Source organism: Caretta caretta, chromosome 1 (assembly GCF_965140235.1).
Source record: "Caretta caretta isolate rCarCar2 chromosome 1, rCarCar1.hap1, whole genome shotgun sequence".
NCBI classification, from domain to species: Eukaryota; Metazoa; Chordata; order Testudines; family Cheloniidae; genus Caretta; species Caretta caretta.
The window spans coordinates 135695072-135704376 of record NC_134206.1 but is presented as its reverse complement, the minus strand read 5'-3'; positions in this window follow the sequence as shown (position 1 = coordinate 135704376).

Sequence of the window (9305 nt, the reverse complement as noted above, 5' to 3'; positions counted from 1 at the left end):
TATGAACATTCTGGAAGAGGATATTGTTATTAACATGCTATCATACTAAAAACTTGCAATAAAATAGTAGGAGCAAACGTTATCTGTCCCCTGATCCGTGTTATTGTGTAATGCCAACTATAATCATTATGACAAATTATGATTTTGGTGTTGGTAAGGAAAGGGATAGTCTGAAAAACTCCTCTCTCACCCACGTTGCAGTTCCCATTCCACAGAGCTCTAAGAATATGCTTAAAGTGGAAGCTGAACCTACCATTTCCTGTGTTCTTCCAAGACTTAGAGATGACTTTTCCCTGGCGAAAACTGCAAATCAAAGGGAGACACAACAGCTTGAAAGGAGTGTCCACTGCTTCAGCTCAGGTACAGAAGCAAGCACAAAATGGCATAACTCACTGAGACACCAAATAACGTTCGGATACTATCGTTTCTTCAGTCAAGATGAAACTTGAGAAATCAATTACATGTGAAACAGCTGCTGCTACTCACTTCTTCAAAGTTATATTTAAATTAAACCTTTGGGACCTCATTTATTCCAGCCCACCCTCTACCCCCTGATAAAAATAGCTCAGGGTTTTACCTGTACTTATTTCCCCCTTTCCCCAGAGTCCACATTTGCTCATGAAGAAGAGGTGCACTGTCACAGATTCTGTATAGCAATTCATTGTCAAGTTTGCCATGTTTTTGTATAGCTTCCTTTTCAAATGGTCTATTTTATCCAAATACAATCTCTCTTTCTCTCTCAATCATACCTTCAGCAGCTGGATTGGCTATGACGACTCCTTCTCCAAGAATCTCCTAAGAAGCCCAGCTGAGGCAACATGGGTGACCACAATGGGTGTGCAATGCCAAAATACTTAAGGAGTATTTACTGGGTAGGGAGAAGAGGGTTGCTAGAAAGGAACAACATCCACTCAGATGACCCAGATTTGCACAAGTTCAACTTCCTCTTTCTAAGCTGGCAATGTTGTTAGAAGCAGCGTGAATAGAGAGAGGATCCTGACATTAAGATAGTTTAGAACTGGAAATTTAACTATGATTAGTTAGGGTTCAGTCCTCCTCCTAGCAAAATCAACAATCAGGCCCCTTTTTGACCACCACCAGTATATCTGAAGTTGTATAATAAACAGACATATTCCCAAGCCTAAAAGGCTTACAGTTTAAATAAAAAAGGTAACAGGAATCAGACGCAAAACAGACTAGCTCACCGCTGTGGATTATTTTGGATTTTTAATTTCTTGCCCTGGCGGATTAACAGTGAAAGACTTTGGGGAAGAAATGTCTTTTAAGGATGGGGGCATTGAAGGAAGGTAACTAAGATGTGAGACACTGTAGTAGCTGATCTAGTTACACGGGTGCAAGCACCTAACATAGATCAATCTAGGGTACTAACATGGCTCCCATTACCATAGTATCTGAGTGCTTCACAGTTGTTTAATGCATTTAAACTCACGGTTTTACAGATTGAGATCTGAGGCATAGAGAGACTAAGGCCCAGATCATCAAAGGGAGACATCAATAGGAGTTAGGAACCCAAATACTTCGGAGGATCTGGGCCTAAGTGACTTGCCCATGGTCACACAGGAAGGCTGTGGCAGAGCAGGGAATTAAACCTGGGTCTTCCAAGTCCAAGGCTAGCACCCTAACTACTGGATCATCCCACCTCTGAAGTCCTTTTCCCCCTCCCAAGACGAGAAGAGGCGTAATGGTATTTTGTTCTGAGCATTAAGTGACCACAATCAGGCCTATAGTTGCCTACATTCTGTACTTGATTCCTAAAGATATGTTATCAATACAATAACATTTGGTTTTGCTGATAGGCCCAGGCAGCTAGACATTTCTTTTCATAGATGGTGCATTTAGTCTTTCACTTTCAGGTATTATAAATAATCCATCAGCTTTGCTAAAACTCTGCTTAGTTCTGTGAGACCTGTAAACAACATTTTTATAGAAGGAAAAATACTTTGTAAGTGCAAAAAGAAAAGGAGTACTTGTGGCACCTTAGAGACTAACCAATTTATTTGAGCATAAGCTTTCGTGAGCTACAGCTCACTTCATCGGATGCAGCTCATGAAAGCTTATGCTCAGATAAATTGGTTAGTCTCTAAGGTGCCACAAGTACTCCTTTTCTTTTTGCGAATACAGACTAACACGGCTGTTACTCTGAAACCTTTGTAAGTGGTTCCACTTAATTTATGTAGGCAGTCCAGTTAGAATACTTAACAGACTATCAGTCCTGAGTGCCTGCATATGTCCAACTCATCTTTAAAGCTCATTGCATGCCTTTAGTGCTGTGGAAATAATCTGTTTGATGCATTTATTACTACAAAATGGATGTTCATTAAGGGACTGGTCCAACACCAACGGAAGTTTAGTGGGAGACTGTCCATTAAACCTGCAAGGTGTGTGTCTGGAGTGGCCCAACTGTGAGTGCCAACTTCAGGGCAGACTGCCAAGAAGCAGAGCAGAGACCCCAAACTGGTTGTATGTTCTTGTGACAGAATGCATCCCATAGTCACACCCTACACATGATTGTAATAATCTTTGTACTAAGTATGCCTTCTGAGGTATCATTTGAAAACTCATAACTTGCTGATCAGTCATATCATGGTAAAATGCATGTAGCAACATTATGTATGAAATCAATGAACTTATGAACATTATGAACATAAACTGAAAGCATGACAGAACTGTTTCCCAAATAAATCTGGGGAGTCACTAAACCAATTTCTCAAAGATAAAGGGAAAGCTTATGCCCCAGCCAGGTGTCAACAAAATTAATGGGCCCTCATCTGTGGCAAGTGGCTATTCTGTGGCAAGAAAAGGGGGCAGGGACAAAGATCTGCATTTTAGCAAAAAACAGCATGTCTGCTTCCTCCGTCAGACCCCCTGTCTCTACGTTCCCAGCTGGAAATGCTTTTCAAAGAGGGACTGAAACTATACAAAGGAGGGTCAAACACCCCAAGACACCCTTCTCTCTCTCCCTGGCCCATCTCATTCTCCACATTTGAGAAGACAAAGGAAACAGCCATTGGACACTGGGGGAGGCGTCCTGACCTGAAGAGTTTGATCAGTAATGCTGTTGGAAGCATACAGTGAGAAACTTTGCTTGAAATCGAATATACTTTGTTAAACTGGGTACTAGAAAACATTTTATCTTTATTTGGTAACCATTTCTTACTCTCATGCCTCATCTCACTTAAAATCTCTCTCGTTGTAGTTAATAAACTTGTTTAAATTCAAGTGTCTGGGTAATTCCTTTTAGGGTGGCAAGCTGTGTGTATATTATTCCCTTAAAGGAATAACAGATTTAATATATTTGGACTGTCCAGGAGAGGGCTGGGCAGTATAGGACATACATTTCTGGGAGAAAATCCAGGACAGGCGTTTGTTGGGTCACCCTGGAGTATAACCCAAGCTGGTGAGAGCCAGGGTGTGACTAGCAGGCTGCAGTTACACACACACACACAGACACACACACAATATGGTAGTGACCTGCACGCTGGTAAACTGTTTGTGAGTGGTGCAGGTTTGGAGCTACAACAGTAAGGCGTTGCATGGCACCCCAAGTTGAAGGGCAAGGGTGACACAGCCCCCCACAGGTCTTGATTTCATTGTTCTATAATTAAATTTCACCAATCCAGTAATAAGTGTGAACTCCTAAAGCACTATAACAGCCTTAACATAGAGTACAATGCCCAAGTGACTCAATCTTGCCACCCAGGCAAGCTGGACTTAGTGATAGATGGTCGCTATACACCAAAGATCATAAAACATTCAGGTTACTCCCAGTCCCAAAGGACCAGTCATCTACCCCAGGTCAATCTGTACCTTATATCTCACACCAAAGAGAATACTTGTAGTCAATCCTATAGTAAACTAAGGATTTATTAACTAAGGAAAGAAATGAGAGAGTTATTACAAGGGTAAAGCAGGCAAGCATATAGACACAAATGAGTTACAGTCTATGGTTTCAAAAGGTGACAGTTGTAATCCGTCTGCTCTGAATATCTCTTAGGGCTAACCCAGGTTGATTCTGGAGGTCTGCTTCTGTTTTGTAGCTCTGGCCCTGTGAGAATCCAAACAGCAAAAGAAGTGAAAATTTTTCACCAGCTATTTTTAGTTCCTTCTTCCAGAATTCAAGGGATGAGCCCTTTTGCACATAGCCTCTTCATGGGTGTAAGGGGGAAAATAACAGTCTTTGTATTGTGATGTCTCACAAATGCCCATTTAGTTTTGACAGGCTTCTTGGTGGGCAGGAGATAATCCTCTGGACTGGGTTCACAGTTTCAGAGAAAATGTTTTTACAGTTACAAAACAAAACAAAACAACCCTTAAATATTACCTTATAGCATGTGCTAAAGATATTATAAGTGAGATTCATGCAGGCAGCATCTTACAAGCATTTCATAAAGTCTAAACACATTATTATAAGTGCAATGCCCATTTTAACCATATTATCACACAGGTGAACCAGACTAGTTTCCAGCAATGAATTTGTCAGTGCTCAGTTGAGTCCTAAAGCTTTGGCAACAGCTGGCATCTGGTCTGTCAGTGTCACAGTGTTAACCACCTCTGCAGAGTTACATGCCTGTTTAAAAAAAGCTTTGTGCAACCTATTGATTTAGGGGAGATTTTCAAAGGCATAAATGTTGGCTAAGCACCCAACGCTCACTGACTTTCAAAGATGCTCCTTTAAAAATATCCCCTTTAGTACATAGCCACCATTTTAACTCGTTTTAACTACGGTACAAACAAGTTTCCTTTTGGAAACCATAGTTATGCTAATTTCATTTCTCTAATTTTTTTTTTTTCTAAACTGAATTTGGCAGTGACCCACCATGTAGCATTTAAGTTTCAATTCACCGTCAACTGAAACTGCCTGGTGACTGGAAAGGCACATTAGTGAAACGAAAAGTTCCCCCACCCCGCCGGGTGAGACATGTTTCAAACATCACACAACATAGAGAATGATACTGATTTAGAAACAGAGAGAGCATACAAGCTATCTCAGTGGTCTGGAACTTCAGACCTAAGGCTTCTCAGAGGCACTGAATCATTATATTCAATGGGAATTGGGAATGTGCAGAACCTCTGAAAATAAGGCTGCTAGCACTTTTAGGAATCATAGTTTTAAATCACACTAGGACAACACAACCTTTCAGCCATCTGAGGTAGACAAATTAAATCCCATGCAATGTGTCATGTGGAGAGAGGAGATAAGGCCGTGACTGCTCTGTGTTGACAAAGAATCCATAGCACTGCTCATAAAATGTCTGGCCAATTCTCCCTACTCAGCAGAAAAGTGCCCTCATTGTTCTATGAGGATATCTTTTCCGTCCATGAAAGTGGGCACAACCAAGAAAGGAGACACAGAAAACATATTTCCACCAAAACAAAACAAAAAAAACCCAAAACTGCTGACCAATCCACAAGAGGCCCGAGACCTAAAAGGTTTATGCAGCATTAACTGCTGTGACACTAGTCACAGAGTAGTTGATGAATATGAGCAACTGTCAGTTTTTCAGGGGTGCCCATCTATAAAGCCACCTGCATCTGTTGGACTGGAGACCAGAGGTTCCCCTTCCCCTGAATTTCATCATGCTCTTACTTAGCCATTTACAGTACTAATGTCACGCTGGGTAAAATCTTCAAAGTATGATACTTACCAGGTGATTTAACAGGTAGTCACCAAATTCTTAGAAAAAAATCTTGCTAGTTTTTTGATGAATATACAGTACAATAAAGCTTTACACCAAAATAGACAGATGCACCATGTGAACCCCAAAGAGAAATGGATAGGAAAATGGAGAAAAACAACAACAACAAATGGTCGCAGCAGATAACTATGGAACTGTAGGATCCTGGCTGATAACAGTTACAGAAATCGTGGTGATAAGAACTAAAAATACTCAAGACAATACACAAAAGAGAAAACATAGTAGGCCAGATGAGACTACAGAAGCCTCACCTCCAGCTGTGTAGAAACACAAACTTAGCTACATAATTAATTCAGTGCTTGCTTCTGCAACCCAGAATTAAATAATATTGCACTATAAATAAAAAGGATTGATGGTCCAAATTCAGCTGTTTGAGGCCCATGGCCATAAGAATTTAACCCACTTGGTTTTGTGCTGTACAATTGATACGTTTCCCAATACATAAATTTGTCCAAGTACAGGCCCAAATAATCTGTTTGCACTGGAAGATCACAAACACCTCATTAAAAAGTCACTTACAGAATCACTGTTCCACTGTCCCATTAAAATGCAGAGAGGCACTCTCAGAATACAGATTTAGACAACGGCAGCTCTTTTGTCTATTTACTAGAGCTGGATGGTGCAGCTAATTGGCTTTCCTATTGTCTAGACTTGCCTGGGGTTTGAATGAAGTCTACTTAAGTGCAACATGGGTAGGAGACAGGTATTACTGGTTGTCTGGAGGGAAGGAAAGCTGAAGGAATAGCAAAGGAGCATTCCTTCCTTAGTTGGTATCTGGGGAGTCTAAGAGCAAAAATTCCCCTGCACCATGTGTGTAAGGAGGGTGCAACATCTTGTTTCAGATGTGGATATTACTACATTTTATTTATAGCATCTATCCCAGCTGCTAAGCATATTGCACATATTTTATTAAGATTGTTTTTATGTAAGTGTCCCATATCAGGTCCATAGTGAAACATATGAATCAGAATTTCCAACATCTTTCCAAGCCTGTCTCAGTTATCCTTCTCTCAATCTCCTCCTCAGTCAACCCACATCTCCTCTACAAGGAAAAGCCTGGGGAATATAGGTGATCCTTCTAACAAGTCTACAGAGGTCATCACATATGAGCTGTTGAGCCAAGAAAGAACATGAATTGCAGAGGCAAGTCCTTTTCCACCAGTCACCAAGAATGCTCCATCAGCCCCCTCTTATCCATGCTACTGCAAAAATCCAATCTGCAGGAGAATTTGGCTGTACTTGAAGACTACTCAAACATTACTGAGTGCATCTTATTTATTTAGTACACCTTAAGGTGACCATATTATGTATGTTCAACAATGGCACTGGTTTCTAGACATAATTCAAAGTGTTGGTTTTGCTCTATAAAGCCTATTATATGAGTCCTGTCTTAAAGACCACCTGTGCATTGCCCAGACAGTGGGGGCACTCAACAGAGCTACAGTTTGTTGGTCTTCCCTAATGACTCTGTTTACACAACATTTTCCCCACACAAGAGAGAAGTTGTACAAGGTGGGGTGGTAAATTCACCGCTGACCATTTTTAAAATCAAGAATGGGTGTTTTTTTTAAAAACAATATGCTCTAGAAATATTTTGGAGAAGTTCTAGTCTGACCTTCTGTATAGCACAAGCCATAGATGATCACAATGGTCCCTTCTGGCCTTTGAATATGATGTTTGTTGTACTGGCTTAGGTGATTATTGTTTTTACTGTAAATTCATGTACATATTCATAGTAGGAAAATACCCAAGGAGTCTTTACCACAAGAATGCAGAAATACATTTTTTCATGTCTGCAACTTAAGCGCTGAAAGGCATGGGTCCTGGGGGGGAGGGGGAGAATAGTACATGATCATGTAATTGAAGACACTGCCATAAAGCATACACAAAACAACTTAACATTCCACACAGATCTTAATTTTGGCATTTTCAAACTTGCGTGCCTGTCTAATTTTTAATAAAACACAGGGCGGTTTTGTATAGTAAGTTCCTACCAGAGGGTTGTTTGTTTTAAGAAATCCAAGTTCTGTCATGTACAACTGTAACACTACACCACATAAGTAAGGACTAGAAGGCCTGTTTTTAACAGGACAGTCAATGTATTTAAGTCCTCTGCCAAGTGCCTAATTTTTTGCTAAATAGAGGCAAATTGTCTTGTATTTTCTGCATCCCCCCCGATTTCAGTACCAACAGGTCCTGCTGGGGGCCAGATCCCTGCTTGCCAGCCGCTCGCCCAGCAATGGCGGGAGGGAATGGGGGGGGTGTCAACAATGGGGATGGGTGTGCAAGGCTGGTGGCAGGAAGATGTAGCCTGGGGACTGCTCCTGCTGGTCTGCCAGCACAGCCCCCACTGTGTGCTAGCTGTCAGCCAGCAGGGCCCCCGCTCCCCAGCCTGTTTCCTGCTGGCTGTGCGCTCCGGTGGCTAGTTAGTGGGAGCAGGTGGTGACCTCAGGCTGGGAAGATGCAACACAGGGTAGCAGATAGGGGCCCATTCCAGGGACCCAGCAGGGCTAAGAGCACCAGGTAGGGAGGGTTTGGTTGGTCACTCCCCATATGTGAGAGAGGGGTAGGGATGGGTGTAAGGTTGCCAGGTGTCCATGTCGACCAAAACATCTGGTCGAAAGGGCACCTGACAGCGTCTGGTCAGAAACATTGACCAGATACTCAAAGTCTGGTTGCCAGCTATGCTGGAATCTCCCTTGCCACCTCCTCCAATGTCAGCAGCATGAGCATGGCCACAGCAGCGCCAGGGATAGGCAGTGAGAGTGCTCCTGCCCTCCCATTGCTGCTTCTGCTCTGCTGCACCCTCCAGCCACTGCCCCTACCTTGCACAGGTGAGTAGCCGGAGCACGGCACACTACCGCCGCTCCACATACCTGCTGTGGCCCCTGCCTAGTGCCTGGGGCAGCTGTGGGGTAGAGGGTCCCCGCTCAGCCTGTGTTGGAGGATCTCTGCTCCCCCAGGCAGTGGGGCTACACTGACCCACTGGTGGGGAAAGCAGGCTGCAAGTATCATTTTCACCATGCACAAGTAGGCAGCAGGGGGGCTCAGACTTGGACCGCAGGGGCGCTCAGACCAGGACCATGGGGGGGCAGAGAGGGGGATGTCAAGCTGGTCCTGCGTAGGCAGGAAGGACTCAGGCCAGCCACACATGGATAAATATGGTTACCTTACACATGGGTCATCAGCGGAGTTTGAAACCAGGACCTCAAAACTGTACCACAGACCTCTACTGCTACCATGTAATTATATTAGCTTGCAACAGTAGAAGGCTGTTCTCCTCTGTGGCTGACTAGCTATGGAACAGACAAAGGTTACAGCCGCAGGAGTAATCTCAGTTTTAAAGTGCAGAGACTTGCCAGAGTTTCTACCCACATAACGTGGCTAAGTGGATAAGGCTTGGATCTCCTATATTAGAGACCTGAGCTCTGTTCCCAACTCTGCCAGAAACGTTTATTGTACACTTACTGTTATTCCTGGTTTAAAAAAAAAAAAAAAGGTAGGCTGATACTTTGCCTTTTTTGCAAGCACCCGGATATTTAGAACATCAGCCCTTGCCCTCTGCTATTCAACAGAGTACTGTGCTCC